Genomic DNA, 11,692 nt, shown 5'->3' on the forward strand with positions numbered 1-11,692 from the left:
ATATATTTCCCTTTTCCTTGCTACTCACATTTAGTAGTCAGTTTCCAAGTTGATTCATACTTGAAGTTGGTTTATATGTAATGATTTCTCTTGTATCACTCACTATCTTTCTTTTTAGTCTCTGTGTTAATACCCTGGCTGTTTGGATTCAATGATGTTCAGGTCCTCTCCCAACCAAGAACATCTGTCATTCTATTTCAACCAACTCCTTAGATCCTCACTCCTGCAGTGATTATCCAGCTGAGAGTTACCGTTTCTCTTCTGTATATATACCTCAACTATTTTTCTGTAAGTATTCCTTTATTTGTCACCTCCTTAGAAAACTTTGGTATCTCCCTACTGCCTATAGGATAAAGTTCAAACTTCTAAAACTGACATTCCAAGCCCTATGTAATTTGGGTTTGTGCTGCTCTGCAACTCTTCTTGCTACTCTCTAGATTGTTTCTACTAGCATTGCATTTTCCTTGTAAAGTGACCCTTCTCTGTTACTGGGTAGTCTTGCTGACGTAGAAAATCTAGATGCTGTGTCTTACAAAAGAAATCAAATGGATTATGCCCTTCTTTTTATTACCCCAACAAATAAAGACTGATGACCATGTAATATAAGGTCAACTGACTTTGGGATTTTGATTCTTGGGTGATTGATGAGGACAAAATAAAGAGGAAGTATTCATTCTCTCCATGCATAGTACCCTATGCTATGAAAGCATTCTATAATTCCTGATTTTTAGGCTCTTAGAGCTATATTGTTTCTTATTATTTCCTTACCAATCTGGTATGCCTGCCTGTGGAGTCTGTGTGTTCCTGATAGCCATCCACTTAATTTCCTTTTGCTGTATTTTATTTAGCCAGAGTCAGTTTCTGTTATTTGCTTTCAAGAAAACTGTGATACACAATTAAGAGTGACAACCATATAACATCCTTTTATCATTCACAATATCTAACAGAGGGCCATGTACATAATAAATGGTAAGTAAATAATTGGTTTAAAAAGCAATGCATGTTTCTTGATTTTATATGCTTTGTAATTCTAAACTCTAAGAGCATATAAGTAATTGTTATTATTGCATCCCTCTGACATGATAACTAATAATATTGGTGCTAGTATATTGAGCTTTCATACATAAAGAACATAATATTTTACCCCTTGATTTAAGCAGTAACAGTTTTGGTGCTTTATCAACTCTTTCTGCTGAGCCATCTGAAGCCTCATTCCATGACAAACAAACATATGTGTACAGTAAACCTTAACTTAGGATTTTCTATTTCCTCTCTTTGCCTCAATGTTTATGCATTTACCATGATGACATTGTCTCCCTTACAGCCTTCATTGGATTGGTGGGATGCTGAGGGAACTCCAGTACTGCTTTGTTGCTTATCTCTATGTACTCTCATACATAAAAATACTTCCACTGAAGCTGATAGCTTCTGTGCACACCATCCATTTCCTTTACAAATCATTCTTATATGATTAGTAAAACCACTAGTCTCTTGGTTATTTCCCAACATTTATTGAAAACTTTGGAATCTGGCCTAAATATAATCATTCACCTTGGGTGACTTTAACATGCACATGGCCATATGAATACATTGGCCTCACAACTTCATGAATTCCTCCGTTCTTCTTTCACAAACCATTCCAGTATCCACCATCTGAACTATGTACTAGTTTAGGACTTAAATCTTAAATTCCTGTGTCTTAAAAGAGAAGGTAAAGGGGCAAGAAAACTAGATTACTGGAAATAGAGCAACCAAAATGGAAATAATGAGATTGTAACCAATTTGTGTAGGAATTGTTGAATGTAAATCTATCTGCTGTGTAAATTTTCACTGAAAACACAATAAAATATTATTTAAAAAAAAACTGTCTTTGGTCACAATCTACTGTACTGAAATTTTCAGCTTCTTATAGACAGTAACTACTTTTAATTTCCTCAATCCTTCTAGTTCCTATGTCACTCCTCTTTTCTCAATTGCTTAGTTTTCTACTGACTTTACTTTCAATATTACCATAGATATCCTTTGATCCACAATTTCAGTTACCCTCTTGCAAGAATTCTCGAATTTCTTTTTTAAAAATTACAGTTTTTGTTGTTGTTATGTGCTGTCAAGTCAATTCCGACCCATAGCGACCCTGTTTATGGTTTCTAAGGAACAGCTGGTGAGCTTGAACCACCGACCTTGCAGTTCAAATGGCTTTGCAGTCTGGTGCATTAACCCACAGAACCACACCAGGACTCCATTACAATATATACACACATATATATGTGTGTGTTTATGGACATGCAAATATATATATATATATGTATAACCATTTGTCATTTCAATATTTTGTTCAATTGTGACTGCACTCATTAGGTTGTACATCCATCACTACCATCTGTTTCTACAAAAGGTCAGTATCCCATGAGGCATGCCTTCCCATTTTATTCTCCCTTCCACTTCTGCTTATGGCTAATAACTTTAGTCTCTATACATTTTCATATTCTAATAATTTCATGTAACTGGGGTCATTATAACATTTCTCCTATTGCTCTGACTTGTTTTACCTAGCATAATGTTTTCAAGGTTAATCCATGATGTAGCATACATTGTTGTTGCTGTCAGGTGCCATGGAGTTGGAACTGACTCTTAGCGAGCCCATGCACAGTAGAAAGAAACAATGTCCGATCCTGGGCCAACCTCACTACTGCTGCCACACTTGAGTCCATCAATGATGCCACCTGGCCAATCCATCTCATTGGGGGTCTTCCTCTCTTTCTCTGACCCTCCATCTTACCAAGCATGATATCTTTCTCCAGCGACTGTTCCCTCCTGACAATATGTCCAAAGTATGATAGACGAACTTAGCCATCTTGGCCTCCAAGGAGCACTCTGGCTGCACTTCTTCCAAAGAAGATCTATTGGTTCTTTTGGCAGCCCATGGTACTTTTAGTATTCTCCTCCAACATCACAATACAAAGGCATCAATTCTTCTACGGTCTTCCTTATTCACTGTCCAGCTTTTGCATCCATATGAGGTTATTAAAAATACCATGGCTTGGGTCAGGCATACCTTAGTCCTCAACCCTTTAAAAAGTTCCTGTGCAGCAGATTTGCCTTTGCCTAATGCAATACATCGTTTGATTTCTTGACTGCTGCTTCCGCGAGTGTTAATAGTTGATCCAAGAAGAATGAAGTCCTTGACAGTTTCAGTCTTTTCTCTGTTGATAAGAATGTTGTTTTTTGGTCCAGTGGTGAGGATTTTTGTTTTCTTGACATTGAGATGCAATCCATACCGAAGGCTGTGCTCTTTGATTTTCATCAGTAAATGTTTCAAGTCCTCTTCACTTTCAGCAAGCAAGGTTATATCATCTGCATATCGCAGGTTGTTAATGAGTCTTCCTCCAATCCTGATGCCACGCTTTTCTTCATAGAACCCAGCTTCTCATATTATTTACTCAGCATAAAGGTTGAATAAGTATGGTGAAAGAACACAACCTTGTCAAACACCTTTCTTAATTTTAAAACATTCATTGTTCCCATGCTCTGTTCGAACAACTGCTTTTTGGTCCAGGTACAGATTCCTCAGAAGTACAATTTTTAAGTGTTCTGAAATACTCATACTTCGCAATGTTGTCCATAGCTTGTCATGATCCACACAATGTTGTCCATAGCTTGTCATGATCCACACAATAGAAAGCCAATAAAGCATAGGTAAACATCTTTCTGTTATTCTCTGTTTTCAGCCAAGATCCATCAGACATCAGCAATGATATCTCTCATTCCACGGCCTCTTCTGAATCCAGCTTGAACCTCTGGAAATTCTCTGTCAATGTATGATTGTAGCCGTTTCTGTATTACCTTTAGCAAAACTTTACTCACTTGAGATATCAAAGAGATTGTCCGATGATTTCCGCATTCTGTTGGGTCACCTCTCTTTGGAATGGGCATAAATACTGATCTCTTCCAATCAGTTGGCCAGATAGTTGTCTTCCAAATTTCTTGGCAGAGATGAGTGAGTGTCTCCTTTGCCGTCTCACTTTCTTGAAAGATTTCCATTTTTATTCCATCAATTCCTGGTGCCTTGTTCTTTGCCAATTCCTTCAATGCGCTTTGAACTTCCTACCTGAGTATCATTGGCTCTTGATCATATGTTAGTTACCTCTTGAAATGGTTCAACATCGACCATTTCTTTTTGTTGCAGTGATTCTGTGTATTACTTCTATCTTCTTTTGATGTTTTTTTTTTTTTTTTTTTTTACATCATTCATTATTTTCCCCATGAAGTCTTTCAATATTGCAAGTTTGGGCTTGAATTTTTCTTTGGTTCCCTTGGCTTGAGGAATCCTGAGTATGTTCCTCCCTTTCGGGTTTTCTGACTCCAGGTCTTTACACATTTTATTAAAGTATTTGCCTTTGCCTCTTCGAGCTGATCTTTGAAACGTTCTGTTCAGTTCTTTTACCTTCTCATATCTTCCATTTGCTTTAGCATAGTCTCTAATGCAACAAATCTGTTCTTGAGATGGTCTCTAAATTCAGGTCGGACATATTTAAGGTCATATTTTGGTTCTCATGTACTTGTTTTAATTTTCTTCAGCTTCAGCCTGAGCTTGCATATGAACAATTAATGATCTTTTCCGCAGTCTCCTTCTGGCATTGTTTTGGCTGATGAAATGGAGCTTTTCCACTGTCTCTTTACACAGATGTTTTCTGTTTGATTTCTGTGCATTACATCGGGTGAGGTCCATGTGTCTTTTATGTTGTTTATAAAGGTTTTTATAACAGAGAAATCATTAGTCTTGCAAAATTCCGTCATGTCATTTCTAGCATCGTTTCTGTCACCAAGGTCATATTTTCCGACTACTGATGCATCTTTGTTTCCAACCTTTGCATTCCAGTCACCAGTAATAATCAATACATCTTGATTGCATGTTTGATCAATTTCAGACTAAAGAAGTTGGTAGAATTCTTCAATTTCATCATCACTGACTTCAGTGGTTGGTGCATAAATTTGAATAATAGTGGTATTAACGGGTCTTCCTTGTAGGCATATGAATATTATCCTATCACAGACAGTATTACACTTCAAGACAGATCTTGATATGTTCTTTTTGATGTTGAATGTGACACAATTCCTCTTTAATTAGTCTTCCCAGCATAGTAAACCATGTAATTGTCAGATTCCAAATGGCCAATACCAGTCCATTTCAGTTCACTACTGCCTAGGATATTGATGTTTATGTGTTTCATTTCATTTTGACAATTTCCAACTTTCCTTGATTCATACTTTATACAAAAATCGTACTCTATTCTGATTATTAATTGATGTTTACAGCTGTTTCTCTTCATTTTGTGTTGTGCCTTGTCAGCAAATGAAGGTCCTGAAGGCTTTACTCCATTTGCACCATCATGGTCACCTCTACTTTGAGGAGGCAGATCTTCTCCATGTGTATTTTGAGTGCGTCCAACCTGTACTATATCTTACAGTATTCTGGGACTCTTCATCATGTTTCCATATTCCAAATTCTGGTGTTGACAGCTTTCCATAAGGTTTTCAATGACTAAATATTTGGAAGTAGTCTGTCTCTCCTTCTTCCTAGTCTCTCTTATCGGAAACTCAACTGAAGCCTATCTACTGCTGATATTTAAGATACCTGTGATATTACTTCCATAACCACAGCAACCCTGAAGCCACCACAATATGACAAACTGACCAAAGAGTGGCTCTATGACATTCCATAGTGTGTATATACTACTTTTTGTTTATTTATCTATTCATGAACATTTAGGGTGTTATTACCGTTTGGTTATTAGGAATAGTGCTTCAGTGAACATTTAATCTTTCATTCCTACCACCAGTCCCAGGCATTCAGTAATCTCTTTTATGTTTCAATATTCTATTCTTCACATTTCATAAAAATGGAGCCACAGAAATGGATGATGAAAATTATTAAAGTTCTTGACTGCCAAATGAAATGTTGGTGTTTTAAGTCCATCCAGAGGTGCTTCAAAAGAAAGACTTGATGTATATTTTTGAAATGTCAGACACTGAAATCCCTATGGAGCCCTACTCTGACACACATGAGATTGCCATAAATCATATTTAACTCCATGACAACTGTTTTTGTTTTGTATTTTCCTTCCATTTTGCATATTTTCATCATTCATGCAGTTGTAGCAACAAGGCTCCAGGAACTGATGGAATACCAATTGAAATATTTCAATAAAAAGATGCAGCACTGGAAGCACTGATTCATATATGGCAAAAAAATTGGAAGACAGAGTTACCTGGCCAACTTACTGGAAGGGGTTGATAACCATGTCTTCTTCAAAGAAAGGAGATCTAATAGAATTCAAAGTATTGAACAATATGATTAATAACATATACAAGTGAAATTATACTGATGATCATATAAAAGTGATTGGAGCAGTATATTGACACAGAAGTATAATTCCAGTCCTATGTATATATCCAAAAGAATTGAAAATATGGCCTTCTTCCTTCCATACCCCCCCCTTCAATACTTCTTGATCATATACTATTTCCTGAAATTGTTGGCTATTGACCAATTCTTTGTGTTACATCCATGTAATGGATTGGTGGCTAACAAATTAATGAAGTGTTGGATCCATTGTATAGCATGCCCTGCATTCACAGGCAAAGGAGGGAATTACTATATTGGCTGATGTGATAACTCATGATTATCAAGGGATAATCAGATTGGTATTACATAATAGAAGTAAAGAAGAGTATGTTTGGAATACAGGAGATACCTTAGGACACCTCTTGGTATTACCATTGCCTGTAAATAAATTTAATGGAAAACTATACTAATCCATTCTGGCATGACTACTAATGGCCCAGACACTTCAGAAACGAAGATTTGTGTCACCCCAACAGGCAAAGAACCACAACCAGCTGAGGTGCTTGCAGAGGGAAAAGGGAATATGGAATGGGTGGTAGAACAAAATTGTTCTAAATACCACATACAACCATGTTACCAGTTGCAGAAATGATGATTGTAATTGCTATGAGTGCTTCTTTCTTGTGTGTGTGCATCAAATATTTTTGTTTGTTCAAACCCACCAGTCACTCTAGGAGAAAGATGAGACTGTCTGCTCCCATAAAGCTTTAAAATATCAGAAACCCTATTTAAGGTTGTTATGAGTTGGAATTGACCATATGGGAATGGGTTTGGTTTGGGTTTTTTTGGTTTCATTTTTAAAATATAAGATGTAAATAGGTCTAGTGTGTATTTAGTTATATGTGTGTCAGTTGTACCATGTTAGGTGCAAGTATGACTTTATAATTACCTTTATTTACAAAGTATGTATGGTTTAAGAGGTAAACTGGAGTCCTGGTGTGATGTTGTAAGTTAAGCACTGGACTGCTTATCACAAAGTTGGCAGTTCAAATCCACCATCCTCTCTGGAGACCCCATACAGGGTCGTTATGAGTCAGAACTGGCTCAACAACATGCAACAAGTGATGGACTGTGATGTTTAAGGCCTGCATCAGATGGCAGCATGCACTAAAAGTAGGATATCAGATTCCCACTTAACCCCAAAGCAGAAAATGTAGGTAGGCATTATATATTCCAGGGGTCATGAAAGGGTTAGTTTGTAGCCTAGTTGTTCAAGTTTTTCTAACCATTATACCTGCCCTGATTTACCCCCCTATAATACTTCTAGCCAAAGAAGTCATGCCACTTAAAGACTTTGTTTTTGAGTTTAAATACATTCTATTTTTAGACAACCTACATGACATGTCCCCCACCTCACCCTGCCCCCCCCCCCCAATATCCTTTAAAAAAAATTCCTCCAGCCCGATCATTTTCTAGGTGAAGGTGTAAGGCAAGTGTCCTTATCTTAGCGATTGAGGATTGGGTCTGTGAGCTGGTTGGAGTTGTGGCCCTGGGAATGATTGGGCCGAGCGGAGGAAGTCATGTTGCTCTTTGTGGAGCAGGTATCTAAAGGAACTGGTTTAAATCCTAATGCCAAAGTATGGCAAAAAATCCCTTCTAGAAATACTGATGCCAATCCAGTAACTCATAGCATAACTCTTGGCATGAAACAGCAGCTACATCAGGGCCTTATCCTGAGGGTAATTCAGAGCTTTCAGATGATATGTGTAAAGAATATGAAGTAGCACATTCTTCATCTTGAGAAACCACAAGAAATACTGTAGGCATTGAAGAACCAATTGATGGAATGATTTTAGGACCAGTAGATCTAAATTATCAAATACATGACATTTCTGGAGAAAGCAATTCAGCAGTTTCTACAGGAGACTGAAAAAAAAAATGTCTGAAGAAGCAATTAGAATTCTGTTTTACATGAGAAAATTTGTCAAAGGATCTTTACTTGATTTCTCAAATAGACAGTGATCAGTTCATCCCAATATGGACAGTTGCCAACATGGAAGAAATAAAAAAACTGATCATAGACACTGATCTAATTCTTGAAGTGTTAAGATCTTCCCTCATGGTTCAAGTTAACAAGAAGAGTGAGAAAATGAGGCCAAGTCATAAAAGTTGTGTTGTTATTCTTAGAGAAATTCCTGAAATAACACCAGTAGAGGAAGTGAAAGCTCTGTTCAAAAATGAAAACTGTCCCAAACTAATAAGCTATGAGTTTGCACATAAAAGCAGCTGGTATATCACTTTTCGGTCAGACACAGATGCACAATAGGCTGTTAGATATTTAAGAGAAGAAGTGAAAACATTGCAGGACAAGCCAATCATGACAGGGATAAAAGCCATCAAAAAGATTATAGCTAAGAACAGTGATTGATTACTGGATTCTAGTATGTTTTAGTCAGCCCATTCAAATTCAACCACAGTATGCATCACTAGTCTTTATGCAGCCTGTATATAATCCTCACCAACAATATTCTGTATATAGTCTTATGCCTCAGTTCCAAATCCTGTACCCTACTTTGAAGCACCACTGGCACCATTTCCCAATGGTAGTTTTGTGAATAGCTTTAATAAACCTGGATCTTATAAAACAAATGTTGCTGCTATGAATATGGGTCAATCATTAAAAAAAAAAAATCATGTGAAGTTTCATTTTAGGTCATCTAGTGGTTCAGAATACTCAGCAGAGGGGTCTGTATCATTGGGGGGATGGACCATTGAATAGATCTAATTCAAGGAACTTACCAAATGAATGACATAACCCAACAGGGCATCAGGAGCAAACTTACCTTCTAAAAGAGACTGCCATTTTGCCAATGGAACAGAATGGGGACTATGGTAGGGGCAGGAGAAGATGACAGGAAGATGACAGTATCGCAAGACCCCATCCTTCACTAACTGAAGCAAAAGCTCCATCACCAAAGTTTGATCTATTAACTTCAAATTTTCCTCCTTTACCTGGAAGTTCACAAACACCAGGTGAACTCCCTTTGAAGAATAGGATGTCTGATGTTGTTAAAGGTATGTACAGAGAAGGATAATGGATAGTTGAAAATTAATTGCTCACTGCCTGCAGAAGATAAGCAGACAGACTGCAGCTCTGCCCAACAGCTCAGTATAAGTACAAGTCTTTCATCTACAGCTGAGCTTCCTGCATTAAGCACAACTCAGCAAGAGAAGGATATAATAGAGAGAGTCTACTGTTCAGAAGGATGGCCTCAATCAGATAACTGTACCAGTTTCTTCCCCAAATAATAGTACAAACCCATCAAGAACAAATACCTTTTCACCAAGTAATAACAATATAAATACAGCTGTAGTTGTGGTCCTACAGGAACCTCGAAAGTTAAGTTATGCTGAAGTGTGCCAGAAACTACCTAAAGAGCCATCTCCATTTCTTGTGCAGCTACTACAGGAACTTTGTTCCAATGTAGTGTCTGCTACCAAAAATGAAGAGAATGGAGCCCCTGAAAAATCTGTTAAGAAATCACAAGAAGTCAGAAGCAAAAGCTAGCAAGGATTTTTCTGGCATTCGAGGCAATAGCATTCCCAGGGGAACAGCTGGAAAAATCAGGGAACTGAGATGCCAATTTGGCTATAATGAGTGACTTGATGGAATGGCAAAGAGCAGTATGTGCCACCACCCAGATCACCAAAGTACAAAAAAGAAAACTATTCAAAATCTTTCTTCTCTTCCCAGTAAACTTGAGCCATGGCTATCTACATTGGCAGGGGTAGGGAGTAGCCAGAAAGAAAACAGGAAAATGTAAAAGTGAGTCCTTAAATCATTGCAGATTTTGGTTGTGTGAGCAATAGAATCCCAAAATTCATCTCTAAAGTGTAATCTAAGATGCTGGATGATTACAATCAGTATATACACACAAACACACACACACATATATAATTTTTCTATATTTCTTTCTGATTTTAATTTGCAGATTATTTCTGCCTGGAATCAATTTTGAGGATTCAGATTTAGCTGGGGAAAAAACATATTACATATCTTTCAGTACTGGAGATGAGGGAGTTAGAGAAAAGATTTTACTTAAGAAGCATTTCTGTAAAATTAGAAATTACTTTTCTTAATCTATGTAAAGTTGACTTGGAAAATGCTATCTTTGCCTATAAGGCCTTGTGTTGCAAAGCAGATCATTGGCTGGACTGCCTCTTGTGGGTGTGTGTGCACAAATGATTGAAGCCAAATCTGTAGTCGTGTTAGAAAATGACTTGAAAACTGATTATAATACTTGAGTACAATTTTTTTTCCAGTTGGAAATTCAGTCTGTCTTCTTGATTTTTGCTAATGTTTCATTCAACAAGACTGTTGCAATTGGAAATGTAATTTACCATCTAGTTTGATACTCAAGGAAAAACGGGGTTATGCAAAAAATTGAAGTTTTCATTTTAAACCTAGATGAAAAATTCAAATGGACTATACAAGTTTGAACTGCTCTGTGATTATTTTTCCTCCCTAAAATGGGTGATAATTAGTTTGTTACTTTATATATTTTTAACTGCCCATCCTAAAACAAAATAGCCAACTATCGACTTTGATCAGTCTGTTGTTGGCATCAACTCATAGCGACTCTATGCACAGCAGAATGAAACAATGTCCGATCCTGGGCCAACCTTACTACTGTTGCCACACTTGAGTCCATTGATGCTGGCACCTGGCCAATCCATCTTGTTGGCGGTCTTCCTCTTTTTCTCTGACCCTCCATCTTACCAAGCATGATATCCTTCTTTAGTTAAATAATATCAAAGTTGCTCTAAACTTCTGAATTGAATTTTTTTTTAAATCAGATGCAGCAACCAAGAAACCAGTTTTTTGTTTATTGTTTTTATGTTTTATTGTGAATTATGTGATAGTTTACATGGGATAACATTAGCTTTACATTCATCCTATCGTATATCGTTTCATTGCCATAGTTACAATCCCCTCCACACATCATCAACCAACCGAAGGGTATACCATACAAGCCTGCCCCCTGGTTGTCAGCACACAGCCCCTCTCCCTCTCTGGGCCTAAAGTCCCCAGCTGCTTCATCTCTCCACGCCATCGTCTCTGCCTACTTCTGTGGCATCACTGCTTCTCTAGGTAGGGCTCCACTCTCAGCTCGTCTCCCTTGATGGTCCCAGGGACCTCTGCTCCTAGACTGCGAAGTCAATCACTCCCTTCCTCTTGCTACAAAACGTCTACCTTCAAACTTTCAACACTCACAATCAGTCCTGATAACAATTATTCATTAATGTGTCACAAGAGACCTATCCACATAATCTTTCATCAGCCCC

The 11,692-nt window shown here is 37.5% G+C and overlaps 1 protein-coding gene and 1 pseudogene across 4 annotated transcripts in view; both read left to right on the forward strand.

Annotated features, from left to right (window-relative positions):
* Nucleotides 1-11,692, forward strand: part of EDA (ectodysplasin A) — a 1,043,344-nt gene that overhangs the window by 95,657 nt on the left and 935,995 nt on the right. The window lies entirely within an intron of this gene.
* LOC102841877 lies at nucleotides 7,927-10,103 on the forward strand (annotated as a pseudogene).

Source organism: Chrysochloris asiatica, unplaced genomic scaffold (assembly GCF_000296735.1).
Source record: "Chrysochloris asiatica unplaced genomic scaffold, ChrAsi1.0 scaffold00118, whole genome shotgun sequence".
In the NCBI taxonomy this organism is placed as follows: Eukaryota; Metazoa; Chordata; class Mammalia; order Afrosoricida; family Chrysochloridae; genus Chrysochloris; species Chrysochloris asiatica.